The following is a 20,112-nucleotide window of genomic DNA, read 5'->3' on the forward strand; positions in this document are numbered from 1 at the left end:
ACGATATACAACGCAGTTATCAAACCTCTCTTTGATTACTGTGACGTAGTATAGATAATTTAAATAAAACTCCATCGGGGCCTTACAGCTGAATGGGCTACCCTGTACAAATAACGTTTTTCTTACTTACTTACTTACTTACTTACTTACTTTTTTGATTATGGCGAGACTCCAAAAACTCTAAAATTGAGCTGCCAGAATTATAACCTGAAAAGGGTTACGATGTAAGGTCTGCTGATACTAGAAAGGAATCGAATTAAGATGGAACGACCCGGAAACTATCAGGGAAAAACATTTAGCAATCGTTATGTACAAAGTTGTAAACAACCGAAAGCTCCAGGTTATCTCATCAATCTTTTTTAAAAAAGCAACAGTGGTTATGTGAAAGTAGACTTTCCCTCCCTAAATGTAACACTGAATTTGCTAGAAGCAGCAGTTATTCTTTCATTTGGGCAAAGATATAGAACACCATCCCATATCATATTAGAACTACTCCCACTCTCTCTGCTTTAAATGGCCTCGCTGTCATTTACGTTCTGTATATATGTATAGTCTGTCAGTGTATAGTGTATTTTAACCATTGAATGACTTGTATTACCTTCCACACGGCTTTTACGCAAAGCAGTAGTTTTTCTTTTACTGATGTAAATCCCGTCGGTAAATAAAGTTCATTCATTCATTCATTCATTCATTCATTCATTCATTCATTCATTCATTCATTCATTCATTCATTCATTCATTCATTCCTACCTTCGTTCGTTCGTTCGTTCGTTCATTGATTGATTGATTGATTGATTGATTGATTGATTGATTGATTGATTCATTCATTCAATGTTTTCATCTTTTCGTCCTTGCTTTTATTTTATACGTGTATACTTTCGTAAATAAGTCATAAGTAGTCGTAATATTTTATATGTATCCAAAAGAGGATATCTTAAAAAATTGTACTATAAGTAGCACGAATATTCTATTTTAAGTAGTATAAGTGTCGTATTGTTAGTAGTGTAGGTATTGTTTTGTAAGTAGTGTAAGTGTTGTAAATAGTATATTTAGTTCGCAGTTACTACGCAACTTAAGCAGCTGCGAAGGGAAAGCCTGGAAAAATTTTCAGGAACGGGATTCGAACCCATGACCTCTGCGATGCCGGTGCAGTGCTATACCAACTGAGCTATCAAGCCAACTGCATATTATCTCACACTCTAGTCTGAATCAGTTGTAGTGCAGCTCACCATTACGGGATTTTAGCTTTGGGGAAATTTTTTTTTAAATCTTGACAAACTTCTCATTGCTTTCTTTCCTACTGGATAATCAAATTGAAGAAACTCTGAGAGGTGGAGTTCTAAGTCAATTTGCACCTTCGTTAAACGCGTTTCTTTCATTTCTATTGGCCAATCGCAGCGGAAGCCAACAAAAACACGTTAAAATATAATGGAAACATTTTGCTAAAACTAACAGTCAAAAACTTGCCAAGTAGTAACGGTGTGACCTTGGTTCTTCGTCTGATGCTTGCATGTATATCACAAACATTTTTTTCCTTTTCTTCAGATCGCTTTAAAACGTTCTGGTCGTTTTATTTGTGGAGGATCATTAATATCTGATAGCTGGGTAGTGACCGCTGCCCATTGTGTAGCAGCAAGGTCGTAAGTGTTTGTGTTAATCACATAAAAAGATATATATAAAAGAGATCATTAAAAACTGAATCATTGTATAATGCAATTCAAGAGATTTGATCGACTAAGCGTCTATGGTACATGAGCCATTATACCATGTTCGAGAAAAAGCGACCATAAATTGCCTTCTGGTTGTTCTTGCAAAGCGAAATCGGCAAGATCTAGCAATATTTCTTGACTGTTTTTAATAAAACAATTATTCAACTCGCGCTTGTTGGATATGAGATGATTATAGCCAGCTTGGCGCTACGCGTCTCTTTGGCAATCTATCATCTCATATCTAGCGCGTGCTCATGGAATAATTGTTAATTATAAAAGAGATGTATAACAGAGATTGAATAATTAAACATTTTTTTTGGGAAATTGACGTGATAGAGGAATTTTATTTAGTCAGTGACATAAGTGTACTTGGAAAAAGGAGATGAACCTGTGACCTAAATACAACTATTTTTTACGTTTTGGTATGGGATCAATTTTTATGGCATTTGAAACAAAACAGACAATTTCCAGCTTTTTATCTCCTTTGCTTCTGATCCCCTTACCTACAGTAGCCGGCTCTACCTTCAATTCAAGGTATTTATGTCTTTGCAGAAATCCCGGTAACTACAAGGTTGTTGTGGGTGAACACAATAGAAACTCCAACGAGGGAACAGAAGAAGAGGCCAGGGTCCAACGGATTATCTCTCATCCAAATTACAACAGTCCACGATTGAGCAGTGATATCGCGTTAATTCAGCTCTCGAGGCCTGTGCGGCTATCGCAGCGAGTGAATCCCGTCTGTCTACCAACTCATGATACGGATGTACCTACAAGATCCAAATGCTACATCACAGGTTAGACCGCAAGCTCAGGCGGTGTGCGCACTCAGATTGAGTTGCATCATGTGCGTATTCAAATATTGCCTCATTTCCATCGAGACGCAGTCGAGCGTACATCTCATGACGGCGAGAGGAAGACAGTAAACAAAGCCATACGGACATAATATAGTCAAACTATGCCAGAGGAAGCTATTATGTACATGTATTCCCAGACGCCTTGAGGTCACCGGCCCTCTCTTCTCAAGCGGAGTCTAATTGTCAGGCTAGGAGTCAGGGTAGAAAGGTATCCCACATAAGTCCACTCTCCAATAAATTTATTAATATTACTTCTTACATAAGTCGTGCGTGAACATATTATAATGTACCATTTGATGCGAGATAATAAGTTAATTAACAACCCAAATTCATTTAACATTTATACATTTACAATGTAATTGTTTCCTTTTTTTGAATCATTTTTTTTCACTCAACCTCAAATGAAAAAGGACAAATTAAAACCTCCTTATTACATTCAGAAGCAGTGAAGGAACAAACCAAGTAATGTTTTCCCACAGTCAGACGTTCGTTCTTTATGACAATATTTTATACGACGACAACACTTTTATCATTAACTAGCAAAATAACGGCTAAAATAAGCGACTCCAATTTGTTGTTACTAACTGAATAATGATCATGTGCATCCATAATTGTACTATATTTACATTGAGCAGGTTAAATAATGGAGGCTGTTTTAAACACTAATTGGTATAAGCTTTAGGTATCAATTAATTAACCAATCTCAATAGAGTAGTTAATTAAGCGCTCACTTAACAATCATTGAATAAGTTCCACTATTACGGTGGTTTTTTAAAAGTACTATCGTAAAACAGAAACCAAATCAATAACAGTAGGCCAATGACGATAAACGGGAGCAAAGCAAAGAAACGACAAGAACTGAAAGAAAAACCCCTCTAATATACAAACGAAGACATACAAACGAAGCCCGGCGAGGGAAGTGATTTTTCTCACGAATAATAATACGTACTGTAAATAATGGAAGTAATAGTCCAGTGTTCCAGATAACTTTCAAAATCAAAGAGTCCATGACAAATTTTGAGGAGTCAATAGCTCTGGTTCTCTCCAAATTTTCTTGAGTGTACCATTCAATTTGTCGGGTCAGGAAGCCAGCTTTCTTGGGGTTTTGACCTGAGACCCCTCTTTTATCTATAGTGTTTAGTTCTACTAGGTATAAAGTGATCTTGTTTACTATATCCTTGTTTTGTCATGATCCGAGCACAAATTGCACAATAACTGTCTTCGCACTTATCCTGCCAGCAACGTCGCTTCAATCCTTCCTAGATAAGTAACTACGTGCTACTTTTCAAAGTAAAGTTGAAAATTGGTCAAAGCTGAAGTAGCTGAGCCTCGTGCCCCTAGCTGAGAGTTTTAAATTTATGTTTTCAAGGCTGGGGAACGATAAGGCATCCGGGAACTGAGTTCTTATCCCATATTGCAGCCAGCCATGATGCCACTCATTGACAACATGAAGTGCAAACAAAAGATCCAGGCTTCTTCAGGTATGCTATGGCATCCACAGAGGTTTTTTTGTTTGTCATTCACGAGATTTGCAATTCTCGTACAGTACGTTTACAGCTTTAAATTTGTTCTTTTCTTTTTTTGTTCCTGCATAATTTAGTTCCTCGCGTCAGGAACATGAAAATAACTGAATCTACTAGCCCAATCTCGATATATTAAAATTCAGCCTGAAAACAATAAAAATCACTGCGAGGCTCCGGGGAATAAACCCATATAAACTCTTTAATTTATTTCCCGGAGCCTATAAGTGATGGCTGAATTTAAATATATCGAAATTGGGGCTATTATGTATTCGATGACGGTCTGCCATGTCGAGGGACTTTAAAGTTCTGGAAAATTTTGCTACAGGAGAAGGAAATCAGACGATGCAACTTTTACTGCGTTGATATTTGTTATAAAGACAATCTTTGTTAGGCAACTAGATATCAATTCAAATACCTTCCAAATCATGGGGATGTGAACTTATTAGGCATTTTAAATACAATTTAAAAAATATCCGTCCATACAGCATCTCGCGGTTTTCTTTATCAAATTCAATTTGCAAGGTTACAGTTCATTTTATTTCTGTCAGTTCCTAGTTACAATAAGTTTGACTCCGCAAATGTTGTACGCCGGCGTTGAGAACACCATTTTAAGTGGTTGCCATAGTGACAGTGGAGGTCCGTATATGTGCCTGAATTCCGATATGAGAACATACACTCTGCATGGAGCGGTCAGTTGGGGTTCTGGATCATGTAATGCCAGACAGCTGTTCACTGTGTTTGCACGAGTAACTCAATTCCGTGCTTGGATCAAACAGCATACCGGACTGGGAGGTGGCGGAGGAGGTTTGAATTCTTTTGATACTCACTGCTCAATTTGACTTGTAAAAGGTCATAGTGTATAGCAATTAATTGCAACCAATTGTATTCGGGGTATAGGGGAAATATCTTCGGGATAACTTTCAGGAATTACCGGATCAGAAGGTTGAATGAACTCAAGGAGGATTCTTGGAAAACTTTGTATTTGCAGATCATTTAGCTCCTTCCGGGAAATATATATTACAGTGTTAGACTCAAACACGTTGCACATCCCGAACATAGAAGATTGGAAAATCCCTTATATTTTTCGTGTAAGACATTTAGTCCATAAAAGATACAAACTGTTTGGGTAATCCTGATTGTGAGCAGATTTAACGGACCTCGCGTGTATTAGTCGTTCTTATATGTTGCAATATTTGCTACAATTAGTTGCAAAAACCGGCGGTTGAGACATTCTTATATCACTTGTACGCGCAATTTTGTACGTCCTGTGTTCAATTACTAGCGACCTTACGAAATCACCACGGCAACGAAAACAAAAAAGGCACTTAGAAATAAATATTCACGTAATCTGATCTACTTTGTGCTTCAATTCCAACCCGTTCAACTTACACAATGTAAACGATTAAGGAACATGATTAGTAGCAACGGCGTTCACGTCCAGAGCAGAGAAAGAAAACTTCAGCGGCGTATTGCCAGGCTTTCCTAAAAACTTTGAATTTGGTTATTTCAAGTCGTTGTCTTGGATAGGACGTCAAAGAAATGTACTCATTTTTTAACGCACACGAAGGGCCATTTTTTAGGTCATTTAAGTTTTGACTTCTCGTCGCCATCGCCATCATATCACTTCTCGTAAGGTTCATAATTCCTCCCGGCCCAGAACCCCTCCCGCATATATAGTGTTGCCTTGCTACTCAGACCACGTGCAAAAGATATGGCGATAACATTGAATGGGGGGGGGGGGGGGAACTTTGCAGGAAACTTGCCTGGCATTGTGGCAAATTCTCCGACTTAATAAATGTTTATACAATGGGGTAACTGAATTTATTAAAAACTGCATCATTGTATAATGCAATTCGAGGGATTTGATTGGCTTAGCGGCCATGGTATATGAGCAATTATACCATGGCCGAGAAATGGCGGCCATTAAATTGCCTTCTGGTCGTTCTTGCACAGCAAAATCAGTAAGATCTAGCAATATTTCTCGGTTGTTTTTAATAAAACAATTATTCCACTTGCGCTTGTTGGATATGAGATGATTATAGCCAACTCGGCGCTACGCGCCTCGTTGGCTATCTATCATCTCATATCCAACGCGCTCTCGTGGAATAATTGTTAAATATAACATAACATAAGGGTTACCCGGAACCTTCAGAGGTGTCTTCAGAGGTGTCTCGCGTCCAAGCGATGTAGCGCGTCCGGCTTAAACTGTAGATACCTGAACCCTTATATCAAATTAAAGCTTATGGAGCTGGCTTTGCAACTAAACCAAGAACTTTGAAATAAAATGAATTGCCGAATTTTTAGCGCTGTTTTCTCGAATAAATTTTTTTCACTTGGAGGAGCCACTTCAAAGAGCTAAAACTCAAAAGGAATTTGTTCGTTTGCCTTCAAATTAGGACAGTAGCTAGTTTAACATATAAACAACAAAAACGTGTCTCCGAATTTTTTCTTTCGAAATATTTTTTTCTCCGAGAGTGATTTTTGTACGATTACTCCACATTTTTTTCATCCTATTTCGAAAATGCTGTATAACTTTTCACTGCGATTGAATATGGCAAAACGCAGACACATTTTTCTAGCGCTTTGGATCAGGAAACTGAGGAGCAAATTAAATTAGCAAAAGACAAAATTCACTTTGACTTGTAGCTTTAAAAAGGTGATTCGGACGCTGGCAATTAGAGGTCGTGAAAAATTCGACAATTTATTTTATTTCAAAATTCTTGGCATGGTTTGATAGTCAGCTCTATAAGCTTTAATTTGATATAGGGGTTTAGGTATCTACAGTTTAAACTGGACGCACTACATCGCTTAAACGCGAGACACCTCTGAAGGTCCCGGGTAACCTTCATTTTATGAGAAGACTTGTAAAAGATCGAATTTTTGATTGCTTTGGTAATCTCACAGTTGTCTCCTTACTAGATAAACTGAATCTTTATGTTTTATTTTGTGTTGTACGTTTGTATTTCCAGGAGGCACACCACCACCACCAGCAACACCTCCACCTCCTGGCAGCAATGGTGAGAAAAAAACATTTTACTCATAAGTAACCATGACAACAAGACTGATGGTCGGATACAACGGGTAGTAATACGATCCAAATAACGTTACCCTCTGCATTGAAATCTGGAAATTACTTGATGGCGACAATTCAGATTTTGAATATAGTAATTTGGACAAGGCCAGGTAGTAAGACCGCCTGCCCCTGCTCTTAAGTCTTCTATTTTGTACATCCCAAAGTAACCATTTTTGAGGGGGTTGGGGGTGGGGGGCTGCCTTGATTGGGATCGCCACCTTGTCGTGGTGAGGCGCCTTGCGTGCTCCAGTGACCCCTAGAGCTATGTTGGCTGGAGTCTCGTACTCCTGGCAGGGACACCCATGCCAAACAGGTCAAAGGGTAGGGGCCAGACAAAGAGCGATCCCACTCGCCCTCCAGGTTGGGGGTTGGGCAGAGGGCTGATAACCCTCTTCCGTAAAAAAACAATTATTACAGAAACCAGAAGCAGAGTGAATTCACTATTTCAAAGGGGAACTGTGGCAGTACCTCATCGGAGAGAGTTAATGACGCAGGGGAGCCAAAGCCAGCAGGACGCCTCCGGGCTGATCAAGCCACTGATACACCCTAAATACACCATGAAGATAGGCAACTGGAACGTAAGGACGCTTTACAGGAGTGGCAACATTGCACAGGCGGCGAGAGAAATGACAAAGAGAGGTATAGACGTAATGGGCATCAGTGAAACACACTGGACAGGACAAGGAACAATGCGACTTGCAGAGGGTGAAACCATCATTTACTCCGGAAGAGATGATGACAACCATAGAGAGGGAGTCGGCATACTGATGTCAAAACATGCAGCACAATCTCTGATGGAATGGACTCCGATCAGCGAAAGGGTTATTCAAGCCAGATTTTATTCCAAATACATAAAACTTACGATCATACATGTATATGCACCCACTGAAGATACAGATGAGCAGATAAAAGATGAGTTCTATGGGAGGCTACAGGATGTGCTAGACAGTGTCAATGAGCATGATATGTTAATTGTCACGGGGGACATGAATGCTAAGGTTGGAAACGACAACTGGGCGTATGAAAGTGTGATGGGTAAACATGGGCTGGGGCAAAGAAATGATAATGGAGAAAGGCTTTGCGATATGTGTGATATGAATGAACTAATTATAACAGGGACATTGTTTCCTCATAAGACCATCCACAAAGTAACGTGGGTTTCCCCCGATGGGAATACCATGAACCAGATAGACCATATACTAATCAGCAGGCGATTTAGGAATTCGGTGAAAGATACGAGAGTATACAGGTCTGCAGATATCGGAAGCGACCACCATCTTGTATGTACAGTAGTCAAGTTGAGATTGAGTAAACAAACAGCAGGGAAGAAAAGATGTAGAGTCAAGTACGATACAGCAAGGTTGAGGAATGAAGAGGTGTTACGGCGGTTTAACGTTGCCTTGCAAAATAGGTACCAAGTCCTGGAGAACGAGGAAACAGCAGTTGAAGAAAGCGAAGAAGTGGAACAAGACTTTGAGGTGATGAAGAAGGCATATACAGAGGTGGCGGAATCAGTCTTAGGTAGACCTCGGAAGAAGAAGAAGCCGTGGATAAGTGAGGAGTCATGGAGCCTCATAGACCAAAGAGAGGAAATTAATAGGAAGATCCTGGGAACACGGTCAGAAAGGGTTAAGAAGCAGCTTAGGGCCAAGTATGCAGAAAAGAACAGGGAAGTGAAGAGAAGCATAAAGACAGACAGAAAGAAATGGATGGAGAAGATCACTTGTGAGGCGGAGGAGGCTGCAGGAAACCAACACATGAAGACACTATACGGGCTCACCAAGATATTATGCAATGAAAAACCTAAGCAAAGCACAGCAGTGTTTGACAAAAATGGAAACCTTCTAAATAAAAAGGCGAAGTACAGGCACGATGGACGGAGTACTTTAAAGAAGTACTCAATAGAGACCAACCAGAAAACCCAGTCTTAAGTGATGAGGTATATGAATTAGAACTAAATGACGTCATTGAAGAGATCTCAATCAGTGAACCAACTTTAGGTGAAGTCAAACAAGCTATAAAAAGATTGAAGAATGGGAAAGCGCCAGGAACTGACTCTATCACGGCCGAACTATTGAAAACAAACATAGAGTTTTCAGCAACAAAAATCCATCAGTTGTTGGGAAAAGTATGGACGTTTGAGAAGATCCCCCAACCCTGGAAGCAAGGGCTAATTATCAAGTTGCCGAAGAAAGGGAATCTCAAAGAATGCAAAAATTCGAGAGGAATAACCTTACTGTCCGTTGTGGGGAAGGTACTCGGTAGAATCATCATAGAGCGAGTGAGAAATGGAGTGGATAGAAGGCTGAGGAAGGAACAGGCAGGTTATAGAAAGGGGAGGGGTACAACAGACCAGATCTTCATCCTGCGGAACATTATTGAGCAGGTCAGCGAATGGCAGGCAACCCTGTACCTGAACTTCGTAGACTTTGAGAAGGCTTTTGATTCTATCCACCGAGAAAGCCTGTGGGTAATAATGGCTAAGTATGGAATCCCGGAGAAGATCGTGAAAATGGTAAGAGTATTTTATGACGACTTCAAGTGTGCTGTAGAAGATCAGGGGGAAACATGTGAGTGGTTTGACATAAAAACTGGGGTAAAACAAGGATGCAATATGTCGGGATTCTTGTTCTTGATTGTTATGGATTGGGTAATGCGAAGAGCGGTTGGCAGTGGTGAAAACGGTATTAGGTGGAAGTTTACTTCCAAACTGGACGACTTGGACTTTGCGGACGATATAGCTCTGCTTTCATCTACCAAGCAGCAGATTCAGGATAAAACGACAAGGCTGGACGAAGAGGCCAGACGGGTGGGACTCAAAATCAACGGAGAAAAGACAAAAACGATGAGGATCAATGCAAGGAACCAAGAAAACATCATAATAAATGGGCAGGATATTGAAGATGTCGAAGAGTTTGTGTACTTGGGGGCGAAAGTTTGTAAAGAGGGAGGCGGTATGAAGGACTTGAAGAACAGGTTATCGAAAGCCAGAGGTGCCTTTAACAAACTAAAGAAGATCTGGATCTCTAATAACATCTCGAGGAAAACAAAACTGAGGCTGTATAAAACACTGGTAGTGCCAGTGTTACTCTATGGATCTGAGACATGGAACTCAAGTACTTTAAGGCTTGGTTATTTGTCCTTCAAAGACCCCCAGCAAAGATTTTGAGGAACCTCTATTCTCTGTCGAGAAAAGAATTTAAACTATAGAGGAAATTCATTCCTTAAACTGCCTGACTTTCTTGACCAAACGGAAGTCTTCCTAAGTGTCACGTGACATTCCTTGGTTGATGACGTCACATAACTTGTTTTTGAAAACGGGGAACATTTATACTCCAAAATTTTGAAAACGTTTACCATTAAAATGTTTAGTATAACTGTGCCAACCTAATTCCGCCTTTTAAGATGGTACTCGTTATTTATGTTTTAAGATATTTGGACATTTATCTTGTCACGTGACCCATTTTCCTTAATTGGCCGTTACTCTTAAGATGTGGACATCATTAAAAGGCGGGATGATAAAGCCCTTAGAAGGGCTCATCAAGTAAGCAACAATCAAGATTGATATAATGTAGCTTTTTGTTCCCCATTTTTGAATAGATTTTAAGCGATATATATGTCGTTTTCAGGTCACGTGACTAGAATCTGATACAGCAAATTTTGGAAAATTAATAAGGACACCGATAGTAAACTGTTTGCCAAGTTTCACAGAGATCGGACAAATGCTTCCCCTCCAAATAAAAATGTGCATAACAATTAGGTTGGTCAAGCCTTAATACACTTGAGAAGATGAACAAAGGAGATGATAAATCAGTGAATGTGTTCCATAATAGATGCCTACGTAAGATCTTCCGAATCCGATGGCAAGACCATGTCAGTACCAAAGAGCTACTGGAAAGAGCAAGCATGAAGCCACTGAGTGTGGAAGTGATGTCTCGAAGATGGAAAATGATTGGCCATATTCTTAGGAAAGATCGCAATGATGATTGCAATGTTGCCATGAGCTGGGCACCAGAAGGTAAAAGGAGAAGGGGAAGACCAAAAACCACCTGGAGACGGACAGTAGAGAAAGAAAGGCAAGAAGCAGGTTGGAGATCGTGGGAGGAGGTGCGGACCGCAGCAACCAATAGAGAGGAGTGGAGAAGCTCTGTGAAGGCCCTATGTGCCACGAGGCACGAAAAGGATATATGATGATATGATGGGGGTGGGGGTGATTTTTCCATTAATTCATAAATATTTAACCTTAAATAACATTTGAAAGAAATACCTAAAATAAAAATAAAAAACGAAGACAAAAATCAGACAGTTAACGAACGACAAGTTTGACTGGACTCAGAAGTCAGGATAAACGCCTTCTTATCAAACTGGGCCAAGCCAGGATGTCTCTGGAAACGGTATTAAACACCAGAAATACACCAGCATTTAATTTGTTACTAACGGAAAAGGTTGACGTTATGTGAGGCCCATACGAAAGTTAATCGCTTGTTTTCTTGCATTTCAAGGAAAATAATTATGTATACATCGAAACGGCGTCTCCCAGAAGGCAAGGAGACAACGCCAAGCTTGAGAAAAGTGGTCTATCATTCAACACTAAAAAGTGTTTGTCCTTCTACTATCACATGTACGGCAATACAATTGGAACACTCAATGTGTACGTAGGAAGCAATAAGGTATTCACGAAGTCGGGTAACCAAGGAAACAAGTGGAACAAGGCATCAGTTAACATTACTGAGCCGGAAGCATCAACGGTAAGGGAAAGTATTGCGGTCGAGCGTTTAGTAATTCGTATGGAGCGGTTTGCAATTCAGTGTCGAAAGTAATTTCGCGTTTGCTTCGGTTTGGCATTACTACGCTCCGTAATTGGTTAACCAAACTCGCGCCACTTTCTCAACCAATGGGAATCCAAACAAAACCAATCGTGTTTTCGCCGCACGCGTTTTTCCGCGCTTGGCGCCAGTTACATGTACTTGCTTCGAATCCTGATTGGCTCGTTGTGTTGTTTACTCTGTTCTGATTGGCCAGAGTAATTACTTTGGTTTTGGTTTTACGACACTCAATTGGAAATCTCTCTATGATGGAGCTAAGCAGTTTACAAACTTTCTGCTTAGATTGTTAAAAAAGCATAGTTTGCTCAGAGGAAGCAATTCACCAATATTTGTTTTAACAGGGTAGGTGCACTTCAACTAATTTTACTTTATTTAGTGGAGGTTTAAAACATTTCAGTTCTTTCCCCCAATCCTCACTCTTATATGTATCCTGTTTTGATTTGTGAAACTAACTACTGATTCTAGCTGATGTGATTTAAGTTTATTGTCTAAAATGTACGTCTTTTGGTCATATTCACAGTAAAAGGGGTAAGGGTGTCTTTCCCTCTTATTCCTTCTCCCGCCCGATATGTTCATGTGTGTGTTAATGCTTTTCTTTTCCTTTCACTCTTCAGCTTGTTTTTGAGGGAATCCGTGGAAGCAGTTACACCGGAGATGCTGCTATAGACAATGTAGAGCTGAAGGATTGCGGTATGTTATTATATTTTACATTGTGCATTTGTAAAGGCTGAAAGTTTCAAGTTTTTGTAAGTGAAGCACGTGCAGACTGATCTGCAGTGTGCATCTGTATTTACTATTTGAATACGTGACTTGATGACACACTGTAAACTGCCGACTATAAGCCCTCCCAGTTATAGGCCCATCTACCTGTAAAGAAAAAAATACGTCCGATTATAATAAGCCCCCCTCTATCTTTCCTTGTTTTGAGTGACACTTTGCTTTTATACACTTTATTATTATGAACAACTGTCATTTACATAAGGTCCATTTCCGCCCGCAAATAGCAGGTGCTAGTCGAGTTGGGCGGAGATAAGGGGTACAGCAGTCAGTGATAAATTACGTGTTTAAATAACATGTACAAACGTAAATAAATAGCATTTACAAAATCAACCGCTTGTAACAAGTAAATTTAGCTGCGAAACTAAACTAAATAATTTCCTTTCATACCGGTAATCACTTTCATAGAACTCCGTACTACTTCAGAAAATTGGAAAAAAGTATTGCGAAACAATAAGTTTATTACTCCCTTTTTGTTATACACTCTTTATATAACTACCGTGTAACTCTTGTAAAATACCATTAACGTAACTTTTCCAGTTTTTTTCGTGTTGTTAGTTGCAAAACGAATTTCGATCAACACAGCTATAGTTCGTTTCGGTGCGGATTTCAAGTTTTAATCCGGTTATAAGCCCCCTCGGATTTAAGCCCCTCCGTTTGTAAGCCCATTTAAAACCCCCTACGAACTTACGAATCATAAAATGATTTCATGATTTAGTAAACTCAAAGACTCCCAAAAAGATGATCAATTTTGAGCTCTCAAAATAAAAGCTTATCTTTATGGACTTTTGTAATTTTTCCCTTTTGTACTTTTTTACTTGTTGCTTTTTTTATTTAACCTCAACTCGCAGAGACTGCCCCAATCAGGTTCACCACCAGTCACTACAGCTGCTCCAGTCACCACAGGACAACCATCCACTGCAATCCCACCGGTCATCACTACAGTCTCACCAGGGTGCTCTGGAGGTAGCTTAATTTTCTCTATTGATACTATTTAATATAAGGAATTCTTTAAACGTTATTTACGCGTTGTAGAGCGGTATTCAGTGGAGTGTCGTGCAGCAAAACGAGAGCAACTACTCTGACAAATTTCAATGGACGTGTTTAGCGTAGTGAGCCATATCAAAAAGCGAGGTCAAGCGCGCCTTAGCCAAGCGCGCGTAAACGCGCGCGAGTAAGCCTTGATTGGTTTTGGTTGTGTTTATCACTTCTAATCACCTCTATGGTCCACTTAATCACTGACAGAGCATCTCCTTTGACAGGTTCAACTGCCCCACCACCGGTCACTACACCATCACAAGTTCAACGTAAGACTTTGTACTGTGTATTTATCTTCGACAACAATCCCGGTCATCAATAAAAACGCCTATTCTTTTCCTTTTCAGCATTTAACTGCAATTTTGACAGCGGCATGTGTAACTTCGTCCAAGAGGGCGGGGATCAATTTGATTGGACGCGACGTAGGGGATCAACTCCTTCCTCCTCAACGGGGCCGTCTGGGGATCATACATCCGGGAATGGTACGTATATGCTTGGCATAATGAGTAATGAGTAATGAAGAGATATTCAGATAGAGAAGCAGGAGAGAAGCAGATTTTTACTGTGGCTTCGAGCTTAACTAAGTTTCAGTTCAGTTTCAGTTTATTGTTTTGTCATAAGTTGTACAAAAGCAAGAAAAAAAATAATTATTTAAACGCTAATGGCGAGGAAGCCAAAGGGAAGCCGCCGGGCTTATAAGGAATGGACCAGGAGACGCCGGTTTGAAGAACAAAATACCCGCATATGGTGAGGAAGAGTATTATTATGTAGATATTGTACGTATTTTATTTCACTTTGCTATTTATTTAGTGTACTGTCTCCTATTAGCTACATTAGTGCTAAAGGTTAATGACACTGAAATAAAGTTTATTATTATTATTATTATTATTATTATTATTATTATTATCATTATTATTTATTAAGAGGAAGGCTGACGAGGTTTTAATTGTCATGTACATATTATTGACTCTGTATTCAGTTTGTCAGGAGCATGTGACTAGAAAGGGAAAATTACAAAGTCGAGCTTCCACAGAAGTCTGATTTCAACTTACTGTAATGCAGGGTGACTGAAGCGAGCTCAGCAAGTGTGCGAGAGAACTATCGTTGACCCCTTTTGACGTCTTTTTTCGTTTTTCCTCTCCTTGGTTTTGTTTTGATATGTTAACGTATTCTGTGTTTGAAAGTAAACCAAACAAACAAACAAACAGAAAACAAAAGTCAAACAGACCAAAAACCACTGAAACCGATGACTCTGAACTATTGGCCTCCCCTCCCTCCTCCTCCTCCCCCTCCTCCTCCTCCTCCTCCTCCTCCTCCTCCTCCTCCTCCTCATCATCATCATCATCATCATCATCAGGAGGATATCCTGTAATACACTACACTGTCTTCATATGTTTTGTTTCCATAGGTTTTTACATCTACACAGAGGCTTCTAGTCCGAGAAAACGTGGCGATATCGTAAGAATCAGCAGTCCGTCATTGGAATTTCGCAGGAAAATGTGCCTTTCGTTCGCTTACCACATGTTCGGTTGGGGAATCGGAACACTCAATGTGATTATAAATGGAAAGAAATATTTCACACTTTCTGGTGGCTAAGACAACAAATGGTTTGAAAACAAAGTAATCATAAGTGATGTTTCCGGAAACCATAAGGTGAACAATTTTGCTTCTGCAAATTTGCTTTTTAAATGGCTTTTTTTCTCCAGGAATTTATAGCTAAATTGTGGTAGAGGTAGTGATTGGCGTTATAATATAAACAGAGGGGTGTTACTACCACCTTGACAGGAAAAGACTGATAAAATTTCTTGGGGAGTAGTCCTTGTTTTCTGTTCTTGTTCTTCTCCTTCTTTTTCTCCTCCTCTTCCTTTTTCTCTTCTTCTTCTTCCACGTCACAGGTCGGTAGTTTTGTGGGGGAAAGGGGTTGGGTACAGTACACTAGAACTTGAGAGTACACGAGGAGAAGGGACGCAGCGTTCCAAAATTCAAATAAGTACACTAAACATAACAACAATAACAACCATGAACAACAAGAACAAAAAACTACAATTTACGACGACGTAAAACCGGCATTCACGAAAGCAGGTCTGTGTATCTTATCTTATCTCTTCTATTCAAACCATATTTTATGGATCATTGCAGGTTACATTTAAAGGTATAGTGGGAAAAAATTATCAATCCGACATTTCGATTGACGACTTCTTTTTTCTCCATAACCCCTGGTGGCTGCACAGGAGGTAGTATTAATCATCGTTTGGTGTTCCTTTCTTTGTCTGTGGGCTATCTTCTTTATGCTTTACTGATGCCATGTTTTTCTCCCGCCTGGGAGATCAAGTACTCCCTTTTATAAGATATACAGGTATCTCCCGTCCAAGCGGTGTAGGTTTGATCCATTTTGGTCTGAAAACGGGATATTTGCGCAATACAAGGCCTGATTAAAAAAAAACTATCATTACTACTATCATTATCATCATCATCATCATCATTATTATTATTCGAAAAAAAGGACATGAAGTTAGACAGTTGCAATTGGATTTCACAATGTACTAACGTGTGAGAGAAAACGTACGATAATTGGCAGTTACAAATAATTTAAGTTGCCTTTTAACCTGCTGCAAGAAACGATGAACATTGTTATATCCGATCTGGTGAGAAAGCCAACTAGACTGGCTTTGCCATAATGTTTTCAGTTTTAGTTATTTGTTTAAATTTAAAAATCCATTTATTCTATTCTTTCTAACGACTCTTAGTCGCTGACACGTCATATTACTAACACATATTTTTTTTTATTTTCGTTACGTTTCCCATCACATATTTTAGGTTTTTGTGGCGTCCGTCCACAAACTAGGATTGTCGGAGGTACTGCTGCTAAACATGGCGATTGGCCATGGCAGGTTCAGCTGCGAACCACCTCTGGATTCCCTTATTGTGGAGGCTCCTTGGTGCATCCAAACTGGATAGTAACAGCAACTCACTGTGTGCGAGGAAAATCATCCAGCTCCATAGTCATAAGGTAACAATTTGCTGCCTGCTACCTTCGGCTAATGTGATTCTATTTTGTCAGCAATATATAATTAATTGCAGTCGTAGTTGTGACAAAATAGAAAGAAATAAATAGCCTCGGAAATGGTTGCGAACTGTTGCAGAACTGGTCTAAGGTCCAATTGAACCGCAATAAAATAGGACGGATTAAACTATTTTTTTTTTATAAAAGCCTATAATAAATCAATTATAAAATAGCTTAATTATCAGCTGCAGACATAAACAAACTATCAATCAATTAACCGACAAACCCTTCAACTAACCAGGAACCAAAGTACCAACAAACTAATCAGCTAACCAATCAACTAATTACCAACCAAGAAACCAATTCAACCACCGACCAAGTAATCAACTTCCCAGCCAATCAATCAAGTAAACAATCACTCAACCAAACAACCAACGGACGAACCAACCAACCAACCAACCAACCAACCAACCAACCAACCAACCAACCAACCAACCAACCAACCAACCAACCAACTAGTTAACTAATTATAATTTACAGTTCTAAATTGGTGGTAAGCTAATTGATAATTACTTACTGAATAGAAGACTGTCTGTATCCCGGATTAGCTGACCAATCAGCTGAGTGATTAACAGACTTCCTGTCTATCTTACTACCTCCAAAAGGAAGTAGACAAAAGACATTGATTACGTCTTTCCGTCTCATTAGGCTTGGCGCTCACAGGCGTACCCCCACTGTTGATACTGAACAGGATATTAGAGTGAGCAAAGTGGCCACGCACCCCTCCTACCACAAGCCATATAGTTACAGTCGCGATATCGCCCTACTTAAACTGGAAAGACCAGCTCAACTAAACAGGTAAAATACGTTGCAAACAACCTGTGAATGATCTCAACTCTGCTTGTTGTGTCACTGACTAGCATACTTCTGAAAGTAGATTAACAGAGACAGAGGGCAATATCGATGAACAGAAATACACGAGGTTCGAGAACGAAACTCTTGTCAAAAGTGAATTTGTAAGGATAGTAAAGTTTCTTTTTACCTAAAGCCACTAGTGTAAATGTAGTCTTTGTGACACTTTACATTTATTTGATATCTATAAACTATAAATTATGGAAGTAGAAAAGAGAATTTGACCGATCGTTTGGCTCCTTAACTATATCTCGAGGGATTTTAACTGATTTTAACTGATTTTCTTTTAGTCACAAATAACTAATTAGCAGTCCTTATCTGAAGTCGTGCTTAGAATCCTGGTTGGTTTTGTTTTCGTATTTGAGTGTTGTTTTATTCTGTGTCTCTCTCCGATAGGAAGTTAACTTGTTTGTTATCCCTTACTTAGAAACATAAATCTGGTATGTCTTCCACACGCCGTAGCCGCGCCAACTGACGGTACCAGATGCTGGATCACAAGCTGGGGGCGGCTTGCATCTGGAGGCGCTACTCCTGACAAACTTCAGCAGGCTTCAGTACCGGTCGTAAGTCGTGCTCGTTGCGACAGAGCCTACCCAAGAAAGATCCACGACTCCATGATCTGCGCTGGGCTTGATCAAGGTGGAATTGATTCGTGCCAGGGAGACAGTGGGGGACCAATGGTGTGTGAGACTGGTAGAAGGTACTACCTGCAAGGTGCCACAAGCTGGGGTTATGGATGTGCTAGCCCTGGGAAGTTTGGAGTTTACGCTAAGGTGAAATACCTGTTAAACTGGCTTAATAATGAAATGGCCAAAAACTAGACCAGACTGCCAACATGTCAAACGTGCTCTTTGTAGTTCAGGGTGTGATTTATGTTCATTAAAGGGGAAATAGAATGGCCGTGAAAAACGAAACGACAAAGAACATGAATAAAGCAAAGAGCATGGAAAATATTTCTGTCTATTTTGTTTTGTTTTGTTTTGTTTTTAAGTAGTTACCAGAAGGGGAAGACTTCATAGATAAGAATTACGGGAAATTCTATGCCTTCGTATGGAAGGATTGTTATCTCTACCTTTTTAGCGCGCAAATTATCGCAAATTATCGAGAGAGAAACATGTACTCATTTCTTTGTGAAATTGCTCAACTTGGTTTTATCGCCGATACCTTGAAAACCCTTGGGGCACAAAAATGAATTCAATTTTCTTTTTTGTTCGAAAGAAAGCGTTCAGAGTAAAAAAAAAAAAAAGTGTAATGTGAGCCTATTGCGTAAATGCCCAAATCTAACAACGAAGAAAATGAAATTTATGATTTTGTGGTGGTCATATCGAACCTTCCCATTGCTCATACGGGTATATTAAGCATTCACGAAATGACAAGCTTCCAGTTGGTTTGATAGCTCATCGGTGACAACACTGCACCAGTATTGCTGAGCCGGGTTCGCGGGTTTCGTAGCTGCTTAAGTTGTTAACGTAATTGCAATGGTTTCTCATTTGTTAATTCTTTCATCTGCATTTCACAGATATGAATTCGCTTTTAATAAATTTTCGATATAACGAGCGCGCTAATTGGTTGAAACAGCGTGCTTTATCAAAGGACAGATGCACGGAGCAATCAGCCCGTTTGTGAAATGCCTAGACTTCTCTCCCGGTTTTTATTTATTTATTTTATTTTATTTTTTTCGCATACGTCTTATATAACCTAGAAAACGAAACGAGCTTTTCGCTTCAATGGATGGGCAGCTCAAGTTTTTGAACGAAAGATGTAAAAATGCCATATCAAAGTACAGTGTTAAAGGGCCCTAGTCAGCCACACCTTTTTGTTTGTTTATATGCGAGAGTTTGGCTATTATATTTTATTCGGAGCATGTAGAAATGAACGAAATCACTGCGAAACTACTAAAGATAATGAAACATACTTTCAGGAACACAGCTTACGGTTGAGCAATAAGATTTCGCTTCACCATGAAATGTCAATAATTTCGATGGCATCGAAAATGGCGGAGGCTGACTAGGGTCCTTTAAAGGTTCAAATACGGTAAACGCTTGTTAGCTATATTTTCGTGTAAAAAAAAAGCAAAAAAAAAAAAAAAAAAAGAGAAAAATGAAATCTAATTAGTTAGCGAATTCACACATAAGCTTACAAGATTCTAACATATTCCGTGCAAATTCCATCACGGCACATCATGGCCACATATGCTCACCGCAGTGAAGCAAGCCTCAGAAATTATAACGCTCCCCCTTCGAGTGAACAACTGACAGCTTCTTCAAATATCCTCTCCAGAGCATTGAGTGGTAGGCCATAGCAGTCAAAGTTTTCCATACTGTGTCATCAGTTCGAGCAGTCCTCTTGCTCCTTTGAATTCAACTGTTGTTCATTCACAAAAACACAGCGCTCAG

This window comes from Pavona decussata, unplaced genomic scaffold (genome assembly GCF_977016875.1).
Source record: "Pavona decussata unplaced genomic scaffold, jaPavDecu1.1 SCAFFOLD_218, whole genome shotgun sequence".
Classification (NCBI taxonomy): domain Eukaryota; kingdom Metazoa; phylum Cnidaria; class Anthozoa; order Scleractinia; family Agariciidae; genus Pavona; species Pavona decussata.